General features: G+C 45.0%; 1 pseudogene; it reads left to right on the top strand.

Moving 5' to 3' along the window:
• The first annotated feature begins 1,554 nt into the window (after positions 1 to 1,554).
• Positions 1,555 to 3,515, top strand: LOC132368437 (eukaryotic translation initiation factor 4B-like; annotated as a pseudogene).
• Positions 3,516 to 13,870: the final 10,355 nt, after the last annotated feature.

A 13,870-nucleotide genomic window follows, 5' to 3' on the forward strand; every position in this document is an offset into this window, starting at 1 on the left:
TAAGTCAGAAAGAGAAAGACAAATATCATATGATATCGCTTATATGTGGAATCTAAGAAAAAAAAGACACAAATGAACTTATTTCAAAAACAGAGAGACTCACAGACACAGAAAAGAAACTTATGGTTACCAAAGGGGAAAGGGGGTGGTGGGAGGGATAAATTAGGAGGCTAGGATTAACATATACACACTACTATGTATAAATAGATAACCAACAAGGACCTACTGTATAGCATAAGGAAGTATACTTAATATTATGTATTAACTTATAAGGGGAAATAATCTGAAAAAGAATATATAGATAGATACATAGATACATAGATACATAGATAGATAAAGATATAGATATACATATATATAAAACTGAATTGCTGTGCTGTACACCTGAAACTTACATGATATTGTAAATCAAGTATACTTCAATTTAAAAAATTTTTAAAAATAGGGCTTCCCTGGTGGCGCAGCGGTTGAGAGTCTGCCTGCCAGTGCAGGGGACACGGGTTCGAGCCCTGGTCTGGGAGGATCCCACATGCCGCGGAGCGACTGGGCCCGTGAGCCACAACTACTGAGCCTGCGCGTCTGGAGCCTGTGCTCCGCAACAAGAGAGGCCGCGACAGTGAGAGACCCGCGCACCGCGGTGAGGAGTGGCCCCCGCTTGCCACAACTGGAGGGAGCCCTCGCACAGAAGCGAAGACCCAACACAGCCAAAAACTAAATAAATAAATTAATTTTAAAAAAAAATAGATGTTGTTCTTGCCCTCATGGAATATACAATCTAGTGGTACAAACAGGATTACATAATGACACAAATAACTGTGGTGAAAGGTAAAGAAATTTACTGAGGAAGGAATGTCTGGGCTGAGTTCTACAGGATGGGTCCTATGTCTCAGGAAGTGTCTCCTGGGACTGAAGATGAAAGAGCAGAAGATTAACCGTTCACTCAATACCTTAGTATTTGAGGCACTACATTAGCTACTAGTACAAGAGGCGAATGTGACTACGATGATTTCTTCCTCGGAAGACTAGGGGAAGACTAGGGACGGGGCAAATTGGAGGGAGTAAGTGTGTACAAAACAGATGCCAAGGCATATACTAGAATGCAGTCAACATCAAATGGGGGGTCAAGAGATGGGGTTCAGAAGAGACAGAGATCTGTCCTGATAGAAAGGTTGGGAAGATCTTGCTGAGAATGGGCCTTAGACTGGACTTTGGAAATAGGCAAGAGGTGGTGGAGCCACCTGCTTCAACTTGACCACGTGGGCTTTGGCAGTGAGCACCAAAGCTGACACCACCCTACTCAAAGGAGGGCACCCTGCTCATGTAATATGCTCCCTTGTATACTCAATATTGTATAGTCTCGTGGTGATGGTAGGAGGGCAGATGGGAGAAGGAAGCTCACCAAAGGCTGAAATTTAATGTTTCTCCGGCTAGGTAATAGAGCTTAGAACTAATTTAATTTGGTTTAGAGAACGAATGAAGTGATATTTGATGTATCTTAGGGTTCTGGAATAAAAATCATACTGTGGCCTTTGCGTTCTCTCTCCCTCTCCCAACATGGCGGCCTCAGCAAAAATGAAGACTAAGAAGGGGAAGACTATCTCCCTAACAGACGTCCTGAAGATGGAGGGACTGCTGGAGGAAACACCTATGTCCCCAAACCAGTCAGCTGGGCTGATGAAACAGATGACCTAGAAGGAGATGTTTCAACCACTTGGCATAGTAATGATGATGACCTCCAATTGACCGTTCCATCCTGCCCACTGCTCCACGGGCTGTTCAGGAATCCAATATCCACTGGAGCCGTCTTCCCAAATCGCCACCTACACTGCTTTCCTAGGGAACCTGCCCTGTGATGTGATAGAAGACTCCATGAAGGAATTCTTTAGAATTCCTTCAGAGGTTTAAATATCAGTGCAGTGTGTTTATAACGTGAACCCAGCAATCCTGAGAGGTTGAAAGGTTTTGGTTACGCTGAGTTTGAGGACCTGGATTCCTTGCTCAATGCCCCGAGCCCCAATGAAGAGTCTCTAGGTAACAGGAGAATTCGAGTGGACGTTGCTGATCAAGCACAGGATAAAGACAGGATGATCGTTCTTTTGGCAGAGATAGAAATCGGGATTCTGACAAAACAGATACAGATTGGAGGGCCCGTCCTGCTACAGACAGCTTTGATGACTACCCACCTAGAAGAGCTGATGATAGCTTTGGAGACAAGTATCGAGATCGTTATGATTCAGACCGATATCGTGATGAGTATCGGGACAGTTACCGTGATGGCCCACGCGGGGACATGGATGGATACAGGGGCCGAGATCGCTCTGATGACCAAGGCAGCAGAGACTATGATAGAGGCTACGATTCCAGGATAGGCAGTGGCAGAAGAGCATTTGGTAGTGGGTACCATAGGGATGACGACTACAGAGGAGGCAGGGACCCTATGAAGACAGATATGATGACAAGATGACCGGTCATGGAGCTCCAGAGATGATTACTCTTGGGATGGTTATAGGTGTGATGATAGAGGTCCCCCGCAAGGACCCAAACTGAACCCAAAGCCTCGGAGTGCTCCTAAGGAAGATGATTCCTCTGCTAGCACCTCCCAGTGCCGTCGGGCAGCCTCTATCTTTGGAGGAGCAAAGCCTGTTGACACAGCTGCTAGAGAACGAGAAATAGAAGAGCAGCTACAGAAGGAACAGGAGAAACTGCAGCGTCAGCTGGATGAGCCAAAGCTAGAACGACGGCCTCGGGAGAGACACCCAAGCTGGCGAAGTGAAGAAACTCAGGAACGGGAAGGGTCGAGGGCAGGAAGTGAGTCATCACAGACTGGGACCTCAGCCACATCTGGAAGAACTAAGTCAGACCAGGATGCACGAAGGAGAGAGAGTGAGAAGTCGCTAGAATATGAAACACCCAGTAAAGAAGAAGACTGTCAGTCTCCAGCCTCTAAGCCTCCCAAACCTGAACTGCCTCTAAAGGTAATGCCAGCCCCTCCACCAAAGGAGAATGCTTGTGTGAAACGAAGTTCTAACCCTCCTGCTCGATCTCAGAGTTCAGACACAGAGCAGCAGTCCCCTACAAGTGGTGGAGGGAAAGTAGTTCCAGCTCAACCATCTGAGGAAGGACCAGTAAGGAAAGCAGATGAAAATAAAGTAGATGGGTTGAGTGCCCCAGAAGGCCAAAGTGGAAATTCCAGCCGTGGTCCGGGAGATGGAGGGAGCAAAGACCACTGCAAGGAGTCAGACAGGAAAAATGGCAAAAAGCATCAGGACTCCAGGTCTGCACCTGAGCCAAAGAAAGCTGAAGAAAATCCAGCCTCTAAATTCAGTTCTGCAAGCAAGTATGCTGCTCTTGCCATTGATGGTGAAGATGAAAATGAGGGAGAAGATTACACCGAATAGACCTCTGCATTCTGTGCTTTCTCCTAGTCTCTCACCACCCTGGAACATTCGAGAGCAAATCAAATCTCTATCCAGACAAGACAAAATAAAACTCACCATCTCCTGGAAAAAAAAAAATCATACTGTGCATGATTCCTACCCTCAGGGAGCTTACTGTCAGGAGGATGGGTGGATAAAAATGTGTTAATATTGTATTTGCCACAGTGCAATTAGTGTCATAGATAAGGCCTCTTACAGGGCATTCAGAAGAAGGAAAGACCACTTGGTAGAACCAAGAAAGGCTTAGAGTATGAAGTGATATTTGTAATAGCTCATCAAGTATAGAAGGGATTTCATAGAGAGGAGGGAAGGGCACTCCAGGTAGGGAAAAGAGTTTGAACAAAGGCTTATGAAACACGTCCCTTGTTCTAGGGATAGAGATGAATCTGGTACTTCTAGGGAAGATTGACAGAAAAACCTTGCCTTCTCCTGGCTCAGGGTCTGATCATTCCCTACAGGGACAAGTCCCCATTGAGAATCACTATATTTTCATTGTATTCCCCCAGATCAGGGATATTTTATTGAGATATACTTCATGTAGTTTATATTAAAAATTGATACAAATATTTATTATTTGAAATACAGTGTAATATTGGACATGCTTTTTATAAAATACAAAGGACATTTAAGGACCCTCCCTTTAGACTCTGATTCGCTGCCAATCATCTTCCTCCTCATTTGAAAATCATCAGACTTTACTTGGGTTTAAGAAATATGTATGGGGAGCTATGAGAGTTAGTATTGGGAAGTTTGGGTCAGACTTAGCAGTTAATACTGAGTGGACACAGAAGAAAGAGATAAGATCAGAGGACTCTGGTCAGAGGAGGATGGACTTAATCAAGGAAGACATCTTTGGAAGGGTACCATGAGCCAGGCATTGATGAACATAAAGAAAAGAATGTGAAGGGATAGTAGGGTAAGGGGAATAAATGTCCACTGAGTTCTGTGTTGCAGAATAAGCAGATAACGAATGAATAAATGAATGAATAAATGCAGGTGCTGTGAAATTATTCAAGTGAAAGATCCTATGGATAGAATGAGCCACCAAGAGACGGTTTCTCCAAAGATGAGTCGCAAAAATTTGGAACTCTGTAGGCTGATAGCAGATAAAGAAAAAAAGTTATTATTGCTACAGTCACATGAGAAGAAAAGGTGTCCGTGGGGCTAACTGAAATTGAGTGCCACCACCAGACTGGTTACCTGGAGTCAGCAGGAGCGGTTGTTTGACTGAGGGGTACCCTGGGAATTTTATCTAATCTCAGTTAAAAATCAGAGAGCTCTTCCTTTCATGTGAAATAACCCCTGAAAATCTCCTGGGTTTTCAGCAGATGAACTGTGAGCAAAATTCAGGCAGAAAATAGAGGCGATGGGCAGGCTGTGGTATCAGCTGTAGAACCCAGGGTATGGAATTGGATTTAATTCAGCAGAAAATGATTTCAGGGTGAGAAGCCCACCTATTTGGATACCCAGGACTGAAGCAGAGTCAGTAATTTTGGTGGTCTGGCTGTCCGGTGACAAGGGGCTGTTTTATCTGAGATGCAGGGCCTCCTGCCTAAAAGCCAACCACACGAAGGGCAGCTTGGGGGCTGGCCTTTATAGCGTGGATGCGGCCATGGAACGCTTTGTAGGTGGCTCTTGCACAAGAGTTCTACCGCCATGTTTTAAAGAGAAGGCAATGCACAGTTATTTTCTAGAAGGTTCGAAACCTGGTCGGCTCCCCTTTCCCTGCCCAGGTTCTGAATGATTTGAGAACGAAGACAAAGGAGAGGCAGATAGAAGCCAGGATGGAGGGCACAGCTTTGGTCTGTTAATGCCTCCAGAACTAGGTATGCTCGTACCCTGCCACACACACATGCTGGAAAGACCGTGCTCTGGAGCAGTTCCAGAAACTACCCGCTCCCCAAGGACAGCTCATTCGCTGGAGGAGAGAAGGGGGGCTGAGACAAGCAGGCCCAGTGGTTCTCAAACTTATCAGTCTGGTCCTTGATGGGATGAGGTACCAGCTGCATGAGGAAATAATACCCTCCTCTGAACCAAGTGGTTTTCCTGATTCATTTAGGAACTAACTCAGGACTCAGAGGGTAGCAGCTTCCTCTACCTCTCCTTTCCCCATCCCCTTTAGACCTACTGTGGGCTTTGAAATCAACTGGCTTCTCTAGGACTTTATAGTAAGGAAGGCGGCTTCAGTTCCAGTTTCCTTGAACAGGCATCCAAAAGTGCTTCCGAGGTTGAGTCTATTCAATTCAGTGAATTTCTCTCATATCTGCTAGAGGAATTATGGATTCTGCATACTGGGAGCTGACAATAAACCTGTACTCAGCATTGGCTATATAATCTGCAGAGCCTAGGCTGAAGGGAAAATGCAGGTCCTTGTTTCCAAAGTTATTAAGAATTGTAAGACAGTGACAGCATAGCATTGATCCAAGTTTGGGACCCTGTCTATACAAGGCCTGGTGCAACTGCAAAGCTCCCACACCGTGAAGCTAGCCCTCAGTGCTTACAGGTATTATATATGGTCTCTGGGCTATTTCCTTCCCTTCCTGCTCTGCAGTCAGGAGCACCTCTGTCTGTCTCCCTTTTACACACACACACACACACACACACACACACACACACACACAGACACATATACACAGAGAGACACACACACACACACACATATACACAGAGAGACACACACACAGAGAGACACACACACATACACACACACACACACACATACACACACACTTTAAATGTAATTTATGTATAACATGTATAAGAGAAATTGCACTTATCAGCAGTGTACAGCTTGATTGATTTCCACAAAATAAACACATCTATGTAACCACATCATTTAACAGAACGTTACCGGAATCTCAGAAAACTCTTTGTGTTCCTTTCTAACCATTACCTTGTTTCTTTTGTGATTGGCGTCTTTCCTTCAACTGTCTTTGTGAGATTTATCTGTGTTGTTGTACATGGCTGAGTTCATTCATTCACTTTGCTATATTTTAAGTCATTGTATTTATTCATTGACGTTATTTATTCCTTCTACGGTTGATGAACAATTGGGTTGTTTCTAGTATTTGGCTATTACAATTAGTGCAGCTGTGCACATTTCAGTGCATCTCTCCTGGTGCATATGTGCACTTATTTTGTTGGAATTGCTGGCTCATGGATTAAGCTTATGCTAAACTGTAGTGGTTACTAGTATTTCCCCAAAGTGATTGACCAATTTACCCTCCTATTAGTAGTAAATGATGTTCCATTTGCTTAATACTGTTGCCAACGTTAGTATGTCTTTTTTTAAAACGGTTTTTATTTTGGCCATTCTGGTTGGAAGGGTATAAAAAATTATTTATCCCTTGCCTAAGTTCAGAAAGGATGGAAAGATTCTTAGCCTTGTGCATAAAACACCCCTCCTGTCTCAGCTTCTCTCTGTCCAGTGGCTTCACTTTTTGCATCATTTTTTTTTCTCCACCTGGTGGCACAGAGAGCCACAGCAAATTCTATTGCTGTTAGAATTTGGAAACGGAGAACCCTACAGACTAGAGGAGTCGAGGAAGACTTTGTGGAAGTGATGGGATTTGAGTTAGATTTCCAAGCACTTGGAAAAGGTGCGGAGGAGGGGAAGGGATTCTTAGGTGGATTAAAGTGGAGAGAGTGGCCACATCAAAGCTGTTCCGGCTGCAGTGGCAGATTCGGCTCGGGAGCAATGGCTGGTGAGGGGCCAGAGTGTGCAGTGACTCCTTGTGGCTGAGAAGCTAGGCTGCCACCACTGGTTTGCTTGTGCCTGGTTTAGAAAAATTAACCTGACCAAGGTCCATTCAAGGGAACCCAAGAGGAAAGGCTGGCAGCTGGCCAGGATAGGAGGAAAGGCTGATGGAGGGTCTGCATTAGGGTTCTCATTAGTGTCAGAAGACCAAAAAGGAGTTGGATGTATTTGGAAGGAAGAATGGATTGTCCTTCATATTCCTTGTTCCTGTGTCATCGTCATAGGAACAAGGATCGTCATAGGATGCCTGATTAGATGGCTCCTGGAGAGGCACCGTGCTGTCTCCTTGTTTGGGTCCTTCCCTCCTTGCCTCCAGTACAGAAGAACCAATATATAGATATGCATATGAGGCACCTCTCATGAAATCGTTGTCTAATTGACTAACAAAATTGTGGCAGTGCCTCTTGGGCCCAAATTTAGAAGAATGTTATAGGATTAAACTACTTGGGTGCATTTCAGCTGATTTCACGGTTTCTCATGATGGAAAGGAAGGTTTCTTTTATTTGTTTATTTATTATACTTCTGTAAGGATATGAAGATTATTTTGGTAGTTGGAAACTGCAAATATATATTGAATATATTGCATGTTTGTACCTATGACATGATATAGGCTATTTTGTATAGTTCTTTTTCTCCATGGTTGCAAGTGATGACTTCCTGCCAGGTCTGCTGGAAAAGGCGCAAGTTACCACTTCAATTTCTCTCACATTTTAATACTTGCATATCATGCTTTTTGTGTATGAAGTTGACTGTCTCTCTATAGAGATATATGTAGTTCTTTTAAATATTTAAAACAATATTTCCCCTAAAGAATCCACACAAAAACTACTAGAACCGATAAACAAATTCAGCAAGGTAGCAGAATACAAGATTAACATGCAGAAATCAGTTGCACTTCTTCACACTAACAATGAAATATCAGAAAGGGAATGTAAACAATCCCTTTTAAAATCGCATCAAAACAATAAAATACTTAGGAATAAAACAACATTTCATTCTGCCCCATCCTCAAATGCCTATTTTAGGATGCAGGAGATATGTACCTAACTCTCTCTTTTGTGTCCAGAAAGCATGAGCACATGTATAGAACCAGCTTTCAGTGGTTTGTGCTGAAGGGAAGTGGTGGTGGAAGGTGAATGGCCAGGGGTCTCCAGTCTTTGCCAGGATGAGCCACTTCCTTTCTCACCTGAAGCCAAATGGTTGTTATTGATGTATGTGTGTGTCTGTGCATGTGGGCATCTTCAAAATAAGCTGAGGTGGGTGAGAGTTTGGGGAGTAGTGTTCCAAAAGAGGGCTCCAATTAGCCAATGAATAGGAAAGGCTGTAGATTTCTAGAGTGATGGTTTCCTGCCCTTTGCCCCACCATAAATGTCCATAAGCCTCCAGACAAGCCACCTACACTCACTGGGCCTCAGTCTCCAACCATCTAGGCTGAAGTTAAGGCCGGTTGTCCTGCTTTTCTCTCAGCTGGATTGTGAACATCACATATACGTGAAAGGTCTGTATAACATAAAGAATTTTTGTTATTCGCCAAATAAACACTTCAGAAAACCTTCAGAGATGCCCCGTGAGACATTTAGACTTGGAGCATTTGACTTGGAAGAATTAGAAAAGCAGGAAAAGAGAATATTTATTACCAGTTCTTATTTAGGCAGAGTTTGCTTATCCTGCCTATCAAAAATAAGAGCCAACAGGCTGGAGCGGTTTTGATTGGATCTCAATATTTCTCCACATTTGAATGGACTCCAAGGGTCTATTCCAACATTTGGGCCAGAAGATCTGCATGTTCCGGAGGGGAGCAAGTTCGTCTATGTGTGCAATGGTCCTGCTCTAGCTGCAGACAGGCGATGGTGTCATGTCCCCGCCACACTAGCCCTCTCCACCGAGCAAGTTGCCTCTTCCTGCTCTGAGCTGGGTGGGTGTCGAGCCCTGGACTTATATCCTATAAGAAACAAGCTTCTGCGTTTAGCAACTCAGGCCACTCGGGACATTTTAACTCTGAGAGGCTGGCCTTTGCTCAGGCACTGTTCATACTTTGGGAGAGAAGAATTATCACAGCTAATATTTCTTGAGAATTTATGCACCAGTCATCATTCTAAGCACAGTCCTTCTGTTGACTCATTTACTCCTCCTAACACTTGAGGTAAGTAATGTTACTATTCCTGTGGTACAGATGAGGAAATCGAGGTGTGGAGATGCTTAATAACTTAAATTCAACTCTGCAGAAAGTGACAACATGGGTGATATTCAAAAGACGTAACAACTAGGATGGTCCAGACACTGGCCAATCAGAGGCAAGGCTGTGACAACTCAGAACAGATGCTACCTGTAAACAAAGCTGGTGTGGCTATACAGGTCCCGCTGGCTGAGCGTCACCCCAAGTGGGGATTCAAACCCGGGCAGTATGGCTGCAGGGTCCACAGGTCTACCCTGTGCCAGAGTGTCTGGCACAGAGTAGATGCTCCAACAATAGTATGCAAAATTAAGGTGCTATGGTCTAATTGCTCCCTGGTGAGGGCTTCCTGTTTGCTCTGTCTCCTGTCCCTCCTCTTGGCACCTATGACAATGCCCAGGGCATGGTCGTGCTCTTGTGGCACTATTCATAAGTGTTCTTCTAGTTTCTGCTCCACGGTACCCCTTCTTCCACCCTTTCAAGATCCAGGGCTCACTCACCTCCTTCCAGCCTCTCCCCCAAACAAACCACCCTTTACTCTACATGTCAATACTTCCAACATTCCTGCTTTTGCTCTCTCTCACATTGTTCTATGCCATGTGCTGGCTTCCCTGACGGCATTGAGAATCTGTGGTTCTCAAGAGGCGCCTTAGGCTGGTCCTGGAAAAAGTGGGGCAGGGAGGATAGGCACATACAAGGGTTTAATGACCAACCCCAGTAGGCCCTTCAAGTTCCCAAGAGTCTTTTAGGGAAAGAAATAGAATTTATAGACTGGAATTTCTCCACAGATTAAAAACTGACATAGAGTTTCTGATTCACTAGGTCTGGAGGGGATCCTGAGAATTTGCATTTCTAACAGCTTTCCAGGTGACGCTGCTGCTGTTTGTCTGGGTACCACACCTTGAGACCATAGCACATTATTCCTCTGTCTTTAGAGCCAGCCCTTCTCTACTTGAGGGGAGACTACTATGGATCGATTTCACCTGGGAGCTCCTGGCTCATGGCCCAGGGCCTGTTCTAGTCAATTCTCAGTGGTGTTGGCCACATCCTCTTCATGGGCACTTGTGTGAAGATTTTATCCTGAACAAACTCTAAACAGCTGGTCTTGCTGGCCTGAAACCAAGGGCTGCTCAGAGTGTGATGTGGTATGGTGGTGACCATGGACAGGCCAGGAGCGCATGTGATCAATGTCCGCTAGGAACCCATCAATCTCCACTTCCACAGGCCTTGTGTTTTCCCATTGGGATCCTGATGTCAAAATGCACAAGACAGGGCTTCCCTGGTGGCACAGTGGTTGAGAATCTGCCTGCCAATGCAGGGGACGTGGGTTCGAGCCCTGGTCTGGGAAGATCCCACATGTCGCGGAGCAACTGGGCCCGTGCACCACAACTACTGAGCCTGCGCGTCTGGAGCCTGTGCTCCGCAACTAGAGAGGCCGCGACAGTGAGAGGCCCGCGCACCGCGATGAAGAGTGGCCCCCGCTTGCCGCAACTAGAGCAAGCCCTCGCACAGAAACGAAGACCCAACACGGCAAAAATAAATAAATAAATAAAATGCAGGCTTAAAAAAAAAAAAAAGAAAGAAAGAAATGATGTGCTGATTATATTAAAAAAAAAATTGCACAAGAGAGTGCCTAGTGGAAAATATCCCTCTTACTGCTCCCCAACCCCCCTCCCAAGTTTTCCTCCTTAGAACAGTCAATCTTACCTCTTCTCTGGAATCTTCTCCATCCTCTCTAGACAGATTACAGCTTTTGCTTCTGGGCTTCCTGAGCACGTCTTTACCACCACACTTGTGGCATCGATTTAGACTGTCAACGGCTGGAGGGCATGTCTCTCTGCCTTGTTGATCCTTGTCAAAGTGCAGGACACACCGTAGGTACTCTCTGAATGTTTGATAAATGAAAACAAAGGCAACGGTTATGAAGACAACATAGCACAACAGGTGTAATGTAGCCTGGCCTTGGAGTCATCAGACTTGAGCGTAGTTCTCAGTTTTGCCATTTGTTAAATGTGCAACCTTGTATAGGAATTACTTAACTCAGCTCATTCTCAGTTTCTGATCTGCAAAATGGGTACAACAGAATCTTCCTCATAGGACTGTTGTGCTATTAAGATAATACATATAAAGCTCCTATCACTGGGCACAAAATAGGTTCTCAGACAATGATATTTATTAGCGGGAGAACCATGTGCTGAACAGATGAGGGGTGGGTGGGCACAGGAAGAGGAGTCCTGGGCCCTTAGCTTTCAGGATTTTACCCAATATCATCTTTCAGCCTGATTTATTGAAGTGGGATAAAGCAAGAGGATCTAGAGGGTAGGTGTGTCCTATCTGAAAGGACAGAGCAAAGAACATGGAAAGAGATAAGACAGACCCAGCAGGCACTTCACAACCTGTCTGGCCTTTGTTTCCATTTCTGTGTTTGTTTCTAATGGTGTTCATTCTCTGTCTGCTCTCTTTCAGGGCACCCTTTCTGTCTGTATACATCAGTGGACCTGAGCCCGACAATAAAACCTGAATCAGCCTGTGCTGGGAATTGTGACACCAGGGATCTGTGTTTAATAGGTGTTTAAGAATGCCATCGCTTATTAGTGTACACGATATGTCAGGGCTATTAAAATACACTCCTCGTTCAGTCCTCTAAGCTGCACATGGCTCTTGTATTAGCTAACCTCCCTTTGGTGCTATAGAGAGATACACCATGTAATGCGGCAGACATCCTGAGTCCCGGTATCACACTAGTATCAGTCGGGTTTTCCTCCGCTTCCAGGCATATGGACGACAGGCCCCCTGTAGTTGGGCAGCACCCTGAGCTTAGTCCTGGGTGACCTGTGAGTAGAGGCAGTGGAAAACCCTCACAGCTCTCTCTGTCTTCCCGAAGGCACGTGATCCTGCAGGAGGCTCTGTTTTAGGGGCAGAGCTGCAAGATCAAAACGACCTGGACCCTGAGCTGCACCGTGAGGCAAGCTGCCTTAAAGAGCCACCTGTATCACCCCAAATCCTTTGTTGCATGAAGCCAATGAAATCTGGAGGCTGTCTGTGACTGTCAGATATCCTGGCTCATTCTAATAAAAAAATCAATGAGAAAACATTACAAGTCTTTTCACACTTTTCCCACCATCGGTAGGTTATCTGCCTGTGCTTTTCGTATAGTAGCCCAGGCACATCAGTTTATAATTTTCTTGATAATTGTGTTTCTGGCCTGGAGCCTTTCCTGTATTCTCCACTCCCCCACCTAATTTTGGAGGAATCATATTCACCAAAACTGTTCAAGATGAGAACTAGATGCCACCCTGGTTGGACCAAACCTATCCCTATCCTGCTGAAAAATATTTCTCTTTTGCTCATGGTGAAGAAAGTGTACGAGCTGCTTGGTAAACAGAGTCCGATCTCCGGATGGATCTTTTATTGATAAAGTCTAGAGACATACATGAACCAATAATTAACTACTTTGTCTATTTGTATTGTTTCTTGTTTGTGTGGCCCCGAATAAGAGGAAGTAGCATAGCGTAGCTATGTACATGACGGACCGCGAAACTGGGTTTCTAGAGGAGGCTTGACGGGGATGAGCAGTGTCGTTAAATGTAATCCTATGTCTAGGTCCCTGTTCACAGATCCCAAAGGCACTGTTCCTATTGTGTGTGATGGAAATGGGGTCTCTGTGCTCAAGAAACTGCACAGCATGGCAGGGCCTGAATGTGTCCCATCTGCACCTCAGTCCCTCACTGTGAAATGGGGCTACTACATACTTCCCAGACCTCTAGAAAAGACCCAATGCTTTGTACTTTACTGTATAGTTGTACTTTTTCTTTTTTACTGTGGGTAAATTTCAAAAAAAAAAAATCCACAAACAATAAGGACTTCAAAAGAACCCAGGATCAGAAACATGGATGAAATCAAAATTCTGACTGATAAAGCATCCTATAAAACTCTCAGGGGTGTATCAGGATCTAGTAGGTTGGAGGACTAACCTTGTCTCCCTACCTCCCTGGGACCAGATCTGGCCTCCTGATTATTTTCTGTAAATAAAGTTTCATTAAAACACAGTCAAGCAGACTTCCCTGGTGGCGCAGTGAATTAAGAATCCACCTGCCAATGGAGGGGACACAGGTTCAAGCCCTGGTCCAGGAAGATCCCACATGCCGCGGAGCAACTAAGCCCGTGCGCCACAACTACTGAGCCTGCGCTCTACAGCTCGCAAGCCACAACTGCTGAGCCCACGTGCCGCAACTACTGAAGGCCGTGCACCTAGAGTCCGTGCTCCGCAACAAGAGAAGCCACTGCAATGAGAAGCCTGCGCACCGCAACGAAGAGTTGCCCCCTCTCACCGCAGTTAGAGAAAGCCCACACGCAGCAACGAATACCCAATGCAGCCAAAAATAAATAAAAATTTATTTTAAAAAAAGCATCTCCCTAAATTACTAAAAAAAAAAAAAAAAGTCAAGCTCCTCCATCTTACACATGTTCATGGCTGTTTTCACAGTACAATGGCAGAGGTGA

This window comes from Balaenoptera ricei, chromosome 7 (genome assembly GCF_028023285.1).
Source record: "Balaenoptera ricei isolate mBalRic1 chromosome 7, mBalRic1.hap2, whole genome shotgun sequence".
Lineage (NCBI taxonomy): Eukaryota > Metazoa > Chordata > Mammalia > Artiodactyla > Balaenopteridae > Balaenoptera > Balaenoptera ricei.